This window comes from Ipomoea nil, unplaced genomic scaffold (genome assembly GCF_001879475.1).
Source record: "Ipomoea nil cultivar Tokyo-kokei standard unplaced genomic scaffold, Asagao_1.1 scaffold3065, whole genome shotgun sequence".
Lineage (NCBI taxonomy): Eukaryota > Viridiplantae > Streptophyta > Magnoliopsida > Solanales > Convolvulaceae > Ipomoea > Ipomoea nil.
In genome coordinates this window covers 157,501-175,060 of record NW_017619493.1, presented here as the reverse complement: position 1 = coordinate 175,060, position 17,560 = coordinate 157,501, and the positions used below count along the sequence as shown (strand labels likewise).

The 17,560-nt window shown below is 35.8% G+C and overlaps 1 long non-coding RNA gene across 1 annotated transcript in view; it reads right to left on the bottom strand.

The window, feature by feature from the left end:
• Window positions 1-1,117: 1,117 nt before the first annotated feature.
• LOC109164478 overlaps window positions 1,118-17,560 on the bottom strand; it is a 27,661-nt gene continuing 11,218 nt past the window's right edge. Inside the window, exons 2-3 of the long non-coding RNA XR_002051402.1 lie at window positions 13,210-13,355; window positions 1,118-1,128 (exon numbers count right to left, since the gene is read on the bottom strand). This is a non-coding gene — a long non-coding RNA (uncharacterized LOC109164478). The remainder of the gene's footprint in view (window positions 1,129-13,209; window positions 13,356-17,560) is intronic.

Genomic DNA, 17,560 nt, shown 5'->3' with positions numbered 1-17,560 from the left:
TCATTCATCAAGCCGGTGCCCGGCCCGTCCAGGTCATCAAGTGGAATGGAGAAGGTCATACGAAAGGTCAACTGCTCGGGGACGGCCACCTCCACGAAAGATCCGTCTTGAGCAGTCACCCTGGCAGTACTCAGAGGCGGCGGATTGAGTGAAGTCGGAACATTCTCCGTGCGAATCGGGGTCGGCGGCTGTTGAACAGAGGAAGTAGCACCGGGGGGAGACCTCTGGGAAGTCGGGCGAGGAGCCTTCTTCTTATTCTCCCTCTCAGGTCGAGTCCGCTTGGAAGCTAGAAGGCGTCGAGGAGACCCAAAGTCGATCCGCTTTCCCTTCAAAGGCGAGCGACCCATGGTTGATCAAGTGAGAAGAGATGTAGAAGACAAGAGGCTATTTAAAGGATCCATGCGGAGCGGGGAGAATCCAAACGGCTCCGCTGAATCCGGGAAGATAGCAGAGGATCCGGACGTTATGAGGTCTCTTTAAAGACGGGATCCGATGAAGGAGAGAATAAACAGTTACTACTTTCTCAAACTCGGATTAGTGGCCCGGGTATGAGAAAGTGAGGGACTAGTTGATGGGGTGAGGACCCCGGTCCAAAAAGAAGGGCCCAAGAGAGATGGGCCCAAGAGAGATGGAGCCCAAGATAGGAGGTAAGGGTTAGTAAAAGAAGAAGCCCGATGGTGGCCTGGGCCGAATTCAGGAGTCGGCCCAGGCCCAAGACTCGGCTCAGGAGCCGGTAAGAAGCATTCAAGTCGGTCTAGGAGCCGTTGAGGGAACACTCAATGCGGCATTCAAGAGGACTCGGTCAAAAGGGCCGTTAGGAAGCCAAAGAGCCGTTGGTCGACTCGGTAACAGCGATCGAACGGTCTGATAGTGTAATTAGCCTTGAAAGCAATGTTTAATGTATTTCAATTCGGATGGAGGGGAGCCTACTATATAAAGGCCCCTCCACACTTGTAAAGGAGGGCGAGTCCATGCCCAGAGAATAGACACACACACTTCCTAGAGACTCGATTATCCATCTTTGCGATCACTTTTTGAGAAAGGTGAATCCACCAACCAAAGGTTGTGTTGGACCTCCTTGGGCCCGAAAACCCAGAAACCAACAATAGGTGTCAATTATTTCTAGACCTTAACTTTAAAAACATTCCAATTTTGTCCTATAACTATTATGGAATGACTATTTTTTTTTTAAATCTTTCGTCACCGTTTAAATGACGTTAAATACAAGGATATTTTGGTCTATTCAGTTTTAAATATTAATTTAATTTCCTTTTTGTTCATTTATTTATGTGTCATTCCACTTTCAGTACAACAACTCTTTTACTATAACGGAACCGGCAATAATTAGCATAGCGCTCTTCATTAAGTGCAAGTCCCTTGCTCCTTTAAAGAAGTGGTGCCTCATAATAACTTTGGTCTCCTTTTAAGTGTGTGACCGTTACTTGGTCCTAGATCCGTCAGGTCGGTTCAGTTCTTCAGGTCGGGTTACCCAATTATTTCGGTACATACATTCATTGATATCATAAATAATCCATAATTCAATGAGTGCATCTTCCGTGCATATGGTTTTTGATGATGTAGAAACTTTGTATTGTTTTATTACCAAAAAAAAAAAGGAGGATTTTGAGTGGTTAATAACGTCATTTTTTAATGGCATTTAAACATATTTGTTGACGGAGGACATAAAATAGTCATGCTACAATAACGTTAGGACCAACATGGATGTTTTAAAAAAAAAGATGATTAAAAGTGGAATGACATATAAATCTAGGACCAAAAAAAGAAAATGAATTAAAACTTGAAATTGAATAGTCCAAAATGCCCCTGTATTTAACCCTATTTAAACAGTTTTGTTGACGGAGGACAAAGAATGGTCATGTCATAATAATATTAGGACCAAAGGAGATGCTTTGAAAAAAAGAAAAGAAATAAAAGTGAACTGACACCTATAAACTAAGACAAAAAATTGTATTAACTCTAAAATAGAATGTTATTTTTAAAAGGAATTTTTTGAAAAAAAAAAACTACATATATATATATATATATATATATATATATATATATATATATATATATATATATATATATATATATATTCTAAAAAAAAAAAAAAAAAAAAAAACTTAAGTGATCCCAACTTCACCGGAATAATCCTAAATCTACAGGATCCTGCCCCTAGAGTCACTGGGAGGTAAATCGCAAGTCGCGCAATCAACGCACTAGTCAAGTCCTAGTCTAGTAGTCTTCATGTGTGCACAGGGGATCCAATCCCGACCGTCTAGCATCCTTGAACTTTTTTCCCATTCATACTTCCAGTGAGATTCGAACACCCACATTACTGCCTTCAGTCATGACATTTAATTAAGTCAGACGACAAACGAACTACGATAAGTCCCGAGGAGCTTAAGTTACACATTCTTATTTTTACCACTAACAAATCAACCACTATTGTAAAAGCATAAACACTATTCAAATTAAAATTAAAATTAATAAAATAAAATTATTGTGTAGGATTTTGTCACATTTTAAGGCGGTTGATTTGTGAGTAGTAAAAGTAGGGGGATTTGTCATTATTATCACATAAAATATTTTCTATTTTTTTTTTTTTATCTATAGTGTTTTTAACATTTTAAATGTTTTTTGTGTGTGTGTGTGTGTGTGTGTGTGATGAAAGAGGAGCATAAAAGTCCCAGAGTTAGACAAGTCTTCTAGTTGCAACACTGTTTGCATTCCGAGCCAGCAGAGTGCTCATAACGTTACGAGGACAATCCAGCAATGTTGTCCCTCACAAACCTCAGGTTGGTTAAGAAGTTCGCACATTGATTTTCTTCGCGAAAGACATGCCGAAGCTCACACTCGTGGAACCCTTCCGTCAAGCTTTTGTAATCCATAATCAACGTATCAACTTTCGAACTGGCGGAGTTGGTTAGCGCTGATTCGCCTGGTCTTAGTGCTTAAACATTTTAAATGTTTTTTTCATTAGAAATTTAAAGTTGTGATTTAATTTAGTTATCCTTAATTTATATTAATTAAAATATAATATAAGCCACAATAACAATTACATTGAGTAGTGATGGGTATTAATGTTTAAGTCATAATGATTGTGGTTATAAAGATAACTAATAGAAAGTTCTTAGCAAGCTAAGTAGGTAAATTGAACTTGGTATAGAGAAATAAATGCAATATGTAGGTGTAAATTAGACAAGTGATATCAAAAATTTGAACGTAGTTAATACTCATCAAATGGTAAATTATGGTCAAGTAAGTGGTTTCAAGAATGAACCAAAATTCTGACATAAATAACTTTACTAAACTATGGCTCTATTTGGCAAACCTAGCTGAAAAGTTATAAGCTAGGAGCTGAAAGCTGAAAAGGAGCTGAAAGTTGAAAAGCTATAAGCTCGGAGCTGAAAACTGAATAGCTGTTAAGCTAGCTGATATGATTGAAAGTGTTTGGTAAAATTAGCATTTTGATAAGCTGATAAATGTAAAAAGACTAAAAAGAACATTTTCATAAAATTTAAATTAGTTTGTTTACATATTAAAATTTAACATTTTATCTTTACAAAAATTAACATTTTGAAATAAAACTATTAGCATAATCATGATCTAGCATCTCATAATGAAGTAGCAATATTGTTGCAAATCTCATAACAACAATAATAATAATAATAATAATAATAATAATAATAATAATAATAATAATAATAATAATAATAATAATAATAATAATATTTGCGGTGAAAGTTGCGGATAAAGGAGAAGAGAAAAGTGGTTTAATTGAGAATGATAAATCATGTCATTTCTTTAAAATAATAAGGATAAAGATGGAAAAAAAAGTTAGGAAGCTAGGAGCTTATTTTGAAACGCTACCTAAGGTAGCGTTCCAAAATAAGCTCTTATTTTAAGCTAAGAGCTTATTTTGAGAACATTACCAAACTGCGCTTATAGCTTATTAGTAGTTTAAAATAAGCTATAAGCTCTGCCAAACAGAGCCTATATATGTTTGTGCGTATTAATTGAATATATTATATCAAAAGCACAAGTTTGAATCTTTAATTATGTAAAAAAAAAATTAAATTCATTAAAAAAATGGAGAATAAAACACAATGTAATAGGCTGGCAAATTATGCTATGGAACCGAGTCCACCTTACAAGGTGGACACGATTATAGTTCAAAAATTATGAACATGTAGTTTTATAATTATGAACATAGAGTTGTGAACATAATTATGAACATATAGTTATGTAATTATGAATATAGTTCAGTAATTATGAACATAGAATTCTGTAATTGTGAATATAAAGTTCAATAATTATGAATATGAAGTTCAAAAATTATGAATATATAACTTTGTAATTATGAACATATAGTTCAGTAATTATGAATATAGAACCGTATCCACCTTGCAAGGTGGACACAGTTCCACAGCATAACGATTGGTAATAGGCTCCTTTCATCATTGGGCTTTGGAAGGGACAACATGTCATTATCCAAGGTCAGGCCTGAATCTTTTCTATGTGATAATTTATAAATTATACTCTCTCAATCTTATTTTGTTTGTTTGATTCGGTTAATGTAACTTGACTAAAATTTTTAATTTAATTTTTTCATAATATTAAGTTTAATATTGATATACAAAATTTATATATTTAAAAATTACATTAAAAGTACTATTAAACACAAAACTATTAAAATTTAAAAATAATTAAAAATTACTAAAAGAAAGCAATGAAGAAAGAATTGGTTTGACCAATGTATAATAAATAAGACATGAAAAATAGGATAAAGAGAGTAAATAATATTGATCATAGTTTAAAAATGTTATACAATAAATTTAAATAAGAAAATAATAACAGAAATTAAATGCGATGACTTTAGTATGAGAAATTTTCAATTCCCTACTAATTACGCAAGCTATAAATTCACTTGGAAAGTATGAGTAATAAAATCTTTTGTTTAAAAGAAAAAAAAAAAGAATAATTGGGGAGTGAGAGTGGGGGCGCGTGGGGGAAAAGAAAGGCGCCCACAAAAGAGAACTCCCGGTTTTGTGGAATCCGTACACTGGTTTTAAAACGGGGCTGTGGGCGCCCTTTGGACTCGGCCTCTGGTTTTTCCCTCCCATTCTTATCCCATTTGCCCGGAACATGGTCCCACCATCCTTCATTATTTCCTCTTCTGCCCCCCTTTCATTTCATCGCTCCTCTTATTATTATTATTATTATTATTATTATTATTATTATTATTATTATTATTATTATTAAAACACGTTTCCTCGCTCCTCTTTTAGTCACTATCCAGTAGACCTGTAGCCTCTACTAGTCTACAGTATTTTATTATTATTAAATCATTATCTATGTAATCAAAATTTCTCTTCAACAACCGATATATTTCCTACTGGTTATTTCCCTTTTGACTATTTCTTCTTCTTTTTGTTTCTTAAATTAAAATAGGATAATTTGACCAATAAAATATTAACATACAATAGGTTTATCTTTATCACTGCAACTCCAATAAAATAACACTACTCAAACCTCCAGCAAGCGACCATCTTATGTGGAGTTGAGTCATTAACCGGAGATGGTTGAAATATTTTTAATATTAATATATAGAATTTATATATTTAAAAACTATTATTAAACACAAAAAATTAATTTTAAAAATTATAAAAAATTTAAAGAAATTAATTAAAAAAAGAATAGTTGGATTGACCAATGAATAGTAATTCAAAATGTGTAATACAAAAAGTGAATAGTAAAAATTTTAATTTTTCCTTTATGATGATTTTATTTAAACTTTTAATTTCATAATAATAAAAAAAGATTTAATTCCTTATTTAGTCCATTGATTAATCACATTTACCAAATTTTGTCATTAACTTTAAAACTTATCTATTTTAGACCTTCGACTATTGATTTTGCAATTTTAATCTATTGAATATAAAATATTCACAAAATCACATAATAATGTTCAAAATTTTATAATCCATATGTACAAATACAAATCTTTATAAATTTTGTATAATTGCACTTGATATTGTTTAATATTAATTTTATTTTACTAATAATAAAAATGCACAATTTATGACTATTAAAAATTATAAATGTGTGATTTGGGGGGTAATTTGCTTGATTGGATAAGGATTTAATTGAATTAATTAAATCATTGATCAATTAATATAATCAATTATGATGGATTAATTATTTCAATTAAAACCCAACATTGAACAAGCTAATTAAGCGTCTATTTTGAAACTTGAAAAATGTTTTTTTTTTTTAAAATGATTTCTAGAAAATGACTCATTTTCTTAAAAATATTTTAATTTTCTAGTGATTGACTGGATGTCAGGAAATTATCTTTCTTTGTTTGTGGTGGCGTGGTGGTGATAGTAGTGGAGGTGTGGTAGTGGTGGTGGTGGTTGTGGTGGTGTTGGTGGTAGTGGTTGTTAGATGAATAAGGGGGTTGTTAGAGACTTAGAGTTATTCTCTATGCCTTTTATTTGATTTTTGAATTCTATGGATGGTAGTCTATTAGCCTGGTATAAATAGGACTTCTTCTTGTACAACAATACAATGAATACATACACTGTTCTTCTATTTCAAAACTTAACATGGTATTAGAGCCTAGGAAGAGAGAGTGAGTGCTTGGGTTGGGTATGGGAAGGACTGGCGATGCCGCTGTCAGAGGAACCACGCTCCGTCAAGCGCCATTGTCGCTGAGCTGTTCCAATGTCATGCGTTGGTGCGTGAGGCTGTTTCTGGCAACGCAGCCGATGAACTTTCGCTTTTCCAGTCTCGCCTCATCGTGTTGAGTCCAGAGAGGTAGGATGTGTTGAAGGTTTTGAATCTGGTTGGATCTTCTAATGAAAGAGGTACGAGCAGTGTGTTCTTTCTTTTCTGGGTGAATGGGTATATTGTTCATCTATTGAATTTGTTCGGTGAAGATTAAAATGGCTCAAGAAAGAAATATCACTGTTATTTCCACACCATCTAAATTAATTGACATAGTTCTAGCTTCAAATTGGTCTAATTTTCCTGAGTGGAGATTTTTTTATTAAAGTGTATTTAGATGGTTTGGGGAAGGGTGGTCATTTGGATAAAGAGTGTCCTATAGATGCTACTTTAGCTGTGGACTGGAAAACTACTAATAAAGCCTTATTGTCACGTATAATTAATCGCATTGATGAGATAATTATTTTGTCTATGCAACACTGCCAAACTGTAAAAGAAGTATGGGAGTTAGTGAACGAATGGTTCAGTGGAACCAGTAATTTGAGAAAGTTATACTAGTTATCTTAGGATGTATATCGGTCTAGTCAAAAGGGGCATGAGCTTAGAGATTATTACTATGACTTTAAGAGTTTGTGTGTTGGTTTGTGTGCTGTGATGCCAATAACAAATGATGTGGACGAAATAAAAACACAACGTGATAAATTACTTGTTTTTAGCTGGATTTCTGGCTTGGATAAAGAATATGATGTCCTTAGATTGCAACTGTTAGGAAATTTGGACTTAAAGTCTTTGGATAAAGTATTTTCCATGCTACAGAATCCATCATGAAATAATGATTCAAATGAGCTCCAGGGAAAGAAATGTCTTTATGTCACAAGGAAGTGTGGATCCAAGTGCCCTAGTATCACAATGAGGGGGTATTGGAGAAAGTTATGGCTCTCGAGGAGGAGGTAATAACTGCTTCAGAGGACATGGGGGTTCTTGTAGAGGTCGTGGAGGACGTGAAGGACCACAAGTTTGTTTTAATTGTGGAGACCCCGATCACTTTTGAAATCAATGTCCTAAGCTGATAAGACAACAAGTGGCTGCTAATACGGCTTCGACTTAAGGTCACATAGTAGTGATGACATATGAGGAGTTTGCTGAATTCAACCAGTTGAAACTTTCATCTTCCTCGCAGTCTCCATCCAATCAAGTGTCTTCCTTCGCAACTTTTTGTCCAAACAGGTAATTCAGTTGCTTGTGTTTCTTTTGCATCTCAGCAGTGAGTCATTGACTCAAGGGCTTCAGAGCATATGACACGTAACTCCAATATTGTTTCTACGTATCTACCCATCACTTCTGGTCATACCGTTACTCTAGTAAATGGGTCTATAGCCACTATTTTGGGTAAAGGTAGTGCCACAACAACATCCTCGTTACCCCTTCTGTGTTATACCTCCCAAAGGTTCCCTTCAATTTGCTCTCTATTAGTCAAATAACTCGTGACTTGAATTGTTCTAATGTTCTATTATGTTTTTCCCTAGCTATTGTCTGTTCTGGGATCTTTCGACAAGGAGGATTATTAGTAATGGGAAGGAGGTTGACAATCTGTATGTCTTAGAGAATTCTACATCACTCGAGAACAAATCTACGGGTTTGGTGAGCAGTGTTTCCCCCTTTCAGTTGCACTATCGATTTGGTCACCGTCTTTACCAACGTTACAGAAGATGTCTCATGGTTTAGAGTTTTTGACTGTTTTGCAGTGTGAGTCATGTGAGTTTGCAAAACATCATCGTGTTCCCTATTTCTCCGGTAAATAATATAGTAGACTCCTTATTTGAATTCGTTCATTATGATGTTTGGGGTCCATGTCAGGTTACGTCCAAAAATGGTTTCCAATATTTTGTAACCATTGTTAATGACTTCTCTAGATGTACTTGGTTGTATCTCATGAAGTCTAGGGGTGAATTGTTTGACGTCTTTCGAAAATTTTGTGTTGAAATTAAAACTCAATTTAATAAGACTATATAGTGTTTGAGAAGTGATAATGCTCAAGAATATTTCTTAAGTCTTTTTGCAGCTTTATAAGTCAAAATGGTATCATACATCAAACTTCTTGTGGTTACACCCCCAACAAAATGGTGTCGCAGAAAGAAAGAACCACTATTTGTTAGAGATTGCCTGTGTTCAATTGTTCCAGATGAAAATACCTAAAGTATTTTGGACAGATGTTGTTCACACTGCTTGCTTCTTTATTAACATGATGCCTTATTCTGTACTCCATAGTCAAATCCCGTATTCAGTTGCGTATCCCTCCAAGCCTTTGTTTTTCCTATCCCCCAAGGTTTTTTGTTGTACGTGCTTTATACAGGATGTTCGTCCACTAAGGGGAAAGCTTGATCCTAAATCTCTTAAGTGTATCTTCCTGGGGTATTCTCAGACTCAAAAAGTGTATATGTGTTACTCTCCTGATTTGGGTAGATATTTGTTTCAATTGATGTCACTTTTTGTGTATATGTGTTACTCTCCTGATTTGGGTAGATATTTGTTTCAATTGATGTCACTTTTTTTGAGAAAACTGTGTTCTCTGATAGTATTTCCGGGGTAGGTCTCTAGTGATAGAAGATGATTTACTTACATATACTATCACTATTCTTGTACCCACAATGGAATCTATTTCTAGAGTAATACCTCCCATTCAAGGTTGCAGTAGGCGCTAGGCGCTAGTCGGGCGCCCGGGCAGCGCCTAGTGCCTAGGCGGGCTCTAAAAAAAATTTAAAAACAGTAGCAGACTTGCAGTTTGACAATTTTAATGAAGCTGTTTTCAACATTCAATCAAATAGCACGTCCAAATAATAAAACTATCATACATTCCTTCAAACAACTAAACAAGTCAAACACTCAATTACTTAAACATCAATACCACATTTAATCATCCAACTAATGAAGTAATGAGTAATGAAACAAGTGAAACAACATCCAAGTATCATTGTTTAAACTTACAAGTTACAACATAATTAACATTCCACAAAATTTCAACATTCAAGTCCAAATTTTAAAGTTTTGAAATCCAAAGGGATTCATGATTGAATAGAATCATTGCCAATTTCTTCATCTTGTCCATATTGCTCAATAACATGTTGCCCAGCATCTTCAAACTCCACTTCATTTATTTCCTCCTCACTTTCCCCTTCCGATTCAAAGTTATCTTCATCAAGATCCCTCAATCTTGCACTTCTACAGGGTTGTAATGCTTCATCCACTTCCATAGCATTATTGTTACGTTGCAATCCAATCCCGGCTCAGTCTCATCATTCTCAATATTTTCCACAATCCAATCTTGTATTAAACTTGCATCATTACCAACCAACTTTTAAATATTTTTATCTTGCTTGTTCTTGTTCATCAAAGTAGCATTAAATTGGACAAAAACTAAATTGTTGAGACGATTTACTTCAAGCCTATTTCTCTTCTTTGTATGTATCTATAATTCAAGTAATAAAAATATTCAAAAGTTTAAATAATGATTAACAAAGTATTAAGTATCGTAATTCATATTTATATTTTATATTAACATGCCAAGTTGATAACAAACTAAATAAAATATCATATTAAGTTACTAACCCCTTCAAACGTGCTCCAATTTCTTTCACACCCCGAAGAACTAGATGTTAAAGAAAGAATCTTTATGGCTATTCTTCTCAATAAAGGGGCTGAGGTACCAAAAAAGTTGACCACCAATTTGCTACAAAACAAAGTTCATAATAATTAATAAATATAAATAAATATAATTAAGTAAACAATAAAGTATTAAAGAATAAAGAATGACTTACCGGGATTAAAGTTGTCATCATTCACCTCACATGCTTTGATTGCGATACTTCTTCCAAACATCCCCTCCTTCTTATATTTTGGCAATTCTTCACTTAAAATCTTATTTTGCATGTAAAAATCATTGACGAATAGAATATCACAAAAATCAACAACTCCAACACCTACAACTTCGTCCAAATGAAGTCGTGGATCCTTATAATGGTAATAAGGATTCAACAAATATGCCATCAAATGAAGAGGAGAGTCAAGCCTATCTTTCATTTTTTCTTCAATAATGTCAATAATCGATTTATAGTTCCTTGAGACATCGGACAAATCATGTTTGATTTCCTCTTTTCTCTCATAAGCTCACCATATACAAACCCCATTGATGGCTTGCTATCACAATCAACAAGTCGAAGTACTCTCACCAATGGTGCAAAAACCTTCAAACATGCCGTTACACCTTGCCAATCCCAAACTTGTTACGGTTGTGTGTGCTACCTTCCCTTTAGCTATCTTGGAAAATTTACATGCCCCCCATTCATTGCCAGAAAACATTGCCCTTAATTCAATCTTCTTCTCGACTAAACTTTGCAAAGTGAGGAATGAAGATGCAAATCTAGTCACACCGGGCCTCACTATATCTCTCTTCTTTGTGAAAGTTCTCATCATTGCCAAAGTCTTGTGATGAGTATAAATAAAGATCGTTAAAGCCTTTGCTTGATCAAGGACTTTCTTGTACCTCGGGAGATTTCCAATGCTTTAAAGCATTAGATTTATCATGTGGGTGGCACAAGAAGTCCAAAAGATGGTTTGCCTCTTCTCTTTCAACAACTTTGAAGCTCCCATGTTGTTTGAGGCATTATCCGTGACAACTTGAACAACAGTTTCAACTCCAACTTGTTCAATGCCATGCTCAACAAACTCATAAATATATTTTACTTGTGTGTGAATCAAGTGAACACAAATTCATTACACTTCTTCTCTTTCTATCGGTCCAAGCATCCGTCATGATTGAGCACCCATTTAGCTTACACTCCTCTTCATTTATCTTTAAAGACTCACGAACTTTATCAACTTCTTTTTCCAAGAATGTTTCACTCATCTCATATCTACTTGGTGATTCAACTCCGGGACCGAATTGTCCAGCTGCTTCTAACATCATCTTAAATCTATCTTTTTCAAATGCATGAAAAGGAATAGCGGCCTCATATGCCCATCTACATATATATTCTTTTACTTTATTTGTCCTTTCCTTCCATATTGTGCCATCAATACGTTGTTGTTGCAATGTCTTTCCTAAATTTATGAAAGGTTCGAGATTGATACCACTTGCAAACTTATCCATTGGGCCAAGTGAACGTGGTGGCTTCATAGATCCAAGAGACCCTTGCAAGTCCTCAACATCAATTGACTCACTTCTACCATCAATATTCACATCGGCTCTTAAATAATCTTCATTAATTTTTTTTTCCTTCTCATCTTGGCTTCATTGATTGCATTTCTACACTTAAGTTGATCATCTTTAGTATCTTTAGAACATGGAACACCATTTCCTTGTATATGAGCAATATGCTCTTTTATTCAATGCACTCCACCGGATAAAACTTTCCTGCACAACAAGCATTTCACTTTATCCAAAATTTTCCCATCAACTAAAATACCATATTCCCACCCTACATCATTTGATCTCCTAAGTGTGGATGCTTCAGAAGTTCCAACACTTTGAGTAGCCGAAGCACTTGATGAAGCCATTATAACTAAAAATCATACACAATAAATGTATAATTCAATTCACAATTTCACATATACAATAAACAAGTTTATAATCTAAAATTCACCATGTTCAAAAAGTCTAAAAAAATGAAAATTTTCCAACACTGCCTAAGTGCCTACTGCGTACTGTTTGATGCCAAACTGCCAAAGTATTCCAAATCTCACAAAAAAAAAATCATTTTGCAATTTGCACTAGAAAGTAGTACCAGAAAACTAGAAAAGTAGAAAGTAGACTAAGAATACACTAAAAATGACAGTAGCAAAAACTGCAAAATTCAACTGAAGTACTGAACACATGTTTTCATTTTTCAACGGTACTGACTCTCATTGCAGGGTGCTTCTTTGTGATAGGAATCATAGGATAAGTCATAAGAATACAAAAGAATGACAAAGAAAAAAGTGGCATAGAAACAAATTGAAATTTGTGAACTTACAGAGTTACAGACGACGGTGACGGCGAGGGAAGGCTAGAGCTAGAGCTTCGACGGCGACGAGGCTTCGATGGAGGTCCACCACCAGACAGTTTCGATCAGTTCAATGGAGTCTCGGGCTCTCGGCTCGCAGTCTCCCATCTCGCAGTCTCTCGGTCTTTACTCTTTAGAAATTTGGAGTTAAGGTTAGGAGTTACTGAATTAGAATTTTAGAAATCAAAATTAAAATTCAATTTTTTTAATTGGGTTTTTTTTTTTTCCGCTCAAAACGACATCATTTTGAGCGAAAAATCCAATTAAAAAAAATTGAATTAACTCGGCCGACTGGGCCAAACTCGGCCGAGTAGGCCGCCCAGGCCGCTGCCTACACGGCCGGCCGAGTTTTGGCTGCCTTTAGGCCAAAACGGCAAGGCTTTGTGCCGCCTAGCGCCTAGGCGGGCGCCTAGGCGATTAGGCGGCCGAGTTTTGCAACCCTGCTCCCATTACACAAGTGTATTCTAGGCGACCCCAGGAGATAGTCGCGCCAACAGTTGCACAGGTGAATACACCTCCCCTACCACAACTTCTGTCAAATGATCTTGATCTTCTGATTGCCCTACGGAAAGGTAAACGTAGTTGCTGTCTTCCCTTTTCTTCATTTGTTTCTTACGAGAATTTGTTAGATTCTTCTCGTACCTTTATATCCCAATTGGATTATGTGTATGTTCCTAAATCATTGTGCCGGGCTATGTCTCTTGATGGGTGGCGATTTGCTATGGAGGAAGAAATGGTATCCGTTGAAGAGAATTAGACTTGGGATCTTGTCCATCTCCCAATTGGGAAGTCTGCAATTGGGTGTAAATGGGTTTACGTTGTCAAGAAAAACCCTGATGGGTCAGTTGCTCAGCTTAAAGCGCGCTTGGTGGCTAAAGGGTATGCACATACTTATGGAGTTGATTATACAGAGACCCTTTCCTCCATATTTAAGTTAACTTTTGCGTGGATTTTTGTGTCTCCAGCTGCTATTGATGGTTGACTGTTATACTAGTTAGATGTCAAAAATGCCTTTCTACATTGTGATTTGGCAGAAGAAGTGTATATGGAGCAACTACCTGGGTTTGTTGCTTAGGGGGAGAACGTGGAGGTTCGTAAGCTGAAGAAGTCTTTGTATGGGTTAAAACAGTCTCCTAGAGCATGGTTTGGGAGATTAATTCAGTATTGTAGTTACTCAGTTTGGCATGCAACGTAGTGCCTATGATCACACTATTTTTTTTATAAACATTTTAACCGTGGCAGTGTTTTGTTACTATGTTGATGATATAGTGATCACGGGTGATGATGAAAGGGGAATTGATGCGTTCAAATCTTTTCTTAAAGAGAAGTTCCATACGAAAGATCTGGGAGTGTTGAAGTACTTCCTTGAGATTGAGGTTGTTCGTTCTTAGAGAGGCATATTTCTTTCACAACGGAAATATGTGCTAGATTTACTGTTGGAGATAATGAACCACAATCGATTTAATATCCGTAAAATAATATTTATATATATACACACGAAATATATATAAAATATTATTAGATATATATCCGAAATATATATATACACACAAATATATATAAAACGGACCTAACGGTTATATATACATGTATATCTACGAAAAAGATATACCAATATATATCAACAAAAAAAAATATAATCCTTAGATTATAATTCCAAAACAACAAGAAAGAACGGATTTTTGCTTAGAGCATAATCCAAAACAAGAAAGAAGAAGAAAGAAAGAAATGTACGAGTTAGGCAAAGTGCCTGTCTTTCCTTAAAACCTTATTTGCCACCTCCCAAAAGTGCTAGGAGCGTTGTGGCCTAGGTTTCCCAGGATAAAACGTACAACGGTTCGACGTTTGAGCACCCAAACGAACGAACCCGGCGAACTAGAGCACGGGCAAAACACAGTAGCTAGAAAGAAGTAGGAGTAGAGTTTTGAGAATAAAATGTGCTTATCTTTGTGTGTTGTGTCTCTCTTGTTCTTCCCTCACGTTCACTTCCTTTCTAACATTGTTTTCAAAAAGGTTGCTCCCACCGCATCTTTATATAGGAGATTGGTACTAAATAGCATCATCATGACACATTAACCAACATAAATTCAATTTAAAAATTGAATTATAACGTTTGAAACGGTCGTACTTATTATCGAAATAATATCAACAGTCACGAACTTAATATCCGATTAATTCGTACCGACCATAACGACCCGTTTCAAATATCTGAGTGACCGAGAAGTCCGTACAAAGCCGAAAAGTTAACGAATTGGGACCGAAAACCACACCTGAATGGTCCGCAAAGTACCGAAACAGTGTGGTACAAATCAATGCATATAGCATTGACTCGTGCTCAGCACGAAAGTAGCTCACACGAAAGGAGCTCAAAAGCTTAATTCACTAATTAAGCTTTCAATGTTTTAATTGCATAACTTTCGTCCATGCAAGCTTTCGTTCATGCATAATGCATCACCCCAATTTCCATAATTAAGCTTTCAAAGCTTATCAAATTTAAGTTGCACGTGATGTGCTGCCAGCACATGCATAGTGTTTTAATAATTTAAATACTAGCATGCCTGATTGGCACAACACGAAAGTGCTACAACGAAACATAAGTAGCACGAATCTAATGCTAATTCTTGATTAGCATTAATCTTAAATTTTGACTTCTCTCAAATAGGTTCACTTTGAGAATCAATTTCTCATTCACCTATTACCCATTTTGAGCGTACATTATATCAAATTCTTCGTCTCACTACGAAGAACCCGAATCCACATTAACCCGACCCAAATCGGAAGTGGATCCCACATATATTTGTACCACAAAATAATCACTCAAAATATCATTTTAATGCTATTTTTCCAACATTTACTTGAAGAATCTGGGCTCTTAGGGTCGAAGCATTGTGAGACTCCTATGGACTAGAGTGTTAAGCATGCATTTGGTGAGGGGAAGCCTCTTGAAGATCTAGAGCAGTATAGGAGATTAGTGGGAAAGCTAAATTACCTTACTATCACTCGTCTGAATATTGCCTTTCTTGTATATGTGGTGAGTCAGTTCATGGCATCTTCTACAAAATCTCATTGGGAAGTTGCAGTTCAATTTGCAAAGTATTTGAAGAAAGCTCATGGAAAGGAATTTTGTATGCCAATCATGGGCATGTGAGTGTTGAGGCCTTATTTGATGTTGATTCTGTGTAAGTGGGTTTACGTTGTCAAGACAAACTCCGATAGGTTAGTTGCTCGGCTTAAATCGCGCTTGGTGGCTAAGGGGTATGCATAGACATATGGAGTTGATTATACAGAGAATTATGGTTGCTAAAGGTTATGCACAAAATTATAGCATGTGAGTGCTGAAGCCTTTTCTGACGTTGATTGGGCTTGGTCACCTAGTGACAGGAGGTTGACAACAGGATATTGTGTGTTCCTTGGGGGCAATCTAGTATCGTGGAAGAGTAAGAAGCAATTTGGTGTGTCTCGCTCTAGTGCAGAATCTGAGTATAGAGCAATGGCCCATGTGGCCTATAAGGTGACGTGGTTGTGTAATGTTCTTGGGGAGATTGTCGTAGAGGTGAATAAACCAGTTCCTTTGTAATGTGTCAATAAAGTTGTTATACACATTTCAAATAATCCTATCTTTTATGAGACAAACATATTGACGTAGATTGTCACTTTTTGCGAGATAAGATTCAACAATGGCTACTTTTTACTGTTCATGTTCGAACTGGTGATGAGCTATTAGATCTGCTTACAAAATCTTAGTAGAGCCAGGGTTGAGTGTATTTGTAACAAGTTGGGCATGATTGACATCTATGCTCCAGCTTGAGAGGGAGTGTTATAGGGCTTCTTCTTGTACAACAATACGATGAATACATACACTATTCTTCTATTTCAACACTTAACAGTGGTGGTGGTCGCGATGATGGTGGCAGTGGCGATGGTGGTGGTGGTGTGGTAGTGGGGCTAAAGGTGGTGGTGTTGGTGTTGGCGGTAGTGGTGGTGGTGATGGTGGTGTTAGTGGTGGTGGTGGTGTGATAGTGGTAGTGGTGGTGGTTGTTATTGTTGTTGTTGTGTAGTAATGGTGGTTGTGTGGTAGTGGTGGTGGTGGTAATGATGGTTTGGTAGTGGTTGTGAACTTGTGGTGGTGGTATTAGTGTTTGTGGTGGTGGTGTTAGTGGTGATGGTTGTGGTAGTGGTGATGTAGTGTTGGTGGTGGTGTTGGTGTTGGTGGTGGTAGTGGTGTGGTGTTGGTGTTGGTCCAGTGGTGGTGTGGTTCTGTGGTGGTGTTGGTGGTAATAATAATAAGACAAAAACTAACATAAAAAAGAAGAGAGCGAAGAGAAAAATAGAAAATAAAGAATCCAAAAATTTCTTCCGTGGAAAATTAGAAAGACATTTTCCGCAAATTATGAGTTTTTTCTGTTGACTAGAATGAATACTTTTCTTTTGACTTTATTTTCTTTGAGTACCCACACACTGAAAAATCCAGAAAATGACTTTCAAAATTCATTTTCTGGGTTTTCAAACTGACCCTAAAAATAGGACATATATTAGAGTCGTTTTGTATTTATTTATTTAATTGTATGTTAATTAGGTTATTCGAACACCACAAATTATAACTATTAGGACTCTATTATTCATATTAGACTAGGACTATATTATTCGTGTTAGACTAGGATTCTATCTAGCATCTCTATATATTCGCTCCCAGTACTCTCAGACATTATTCATTAAATACAGAAAATATATTCTCATCTGGTATCAGCTAGGTTTTTCCATGGAAAATATCGGTGTTAATGACGGCTCTG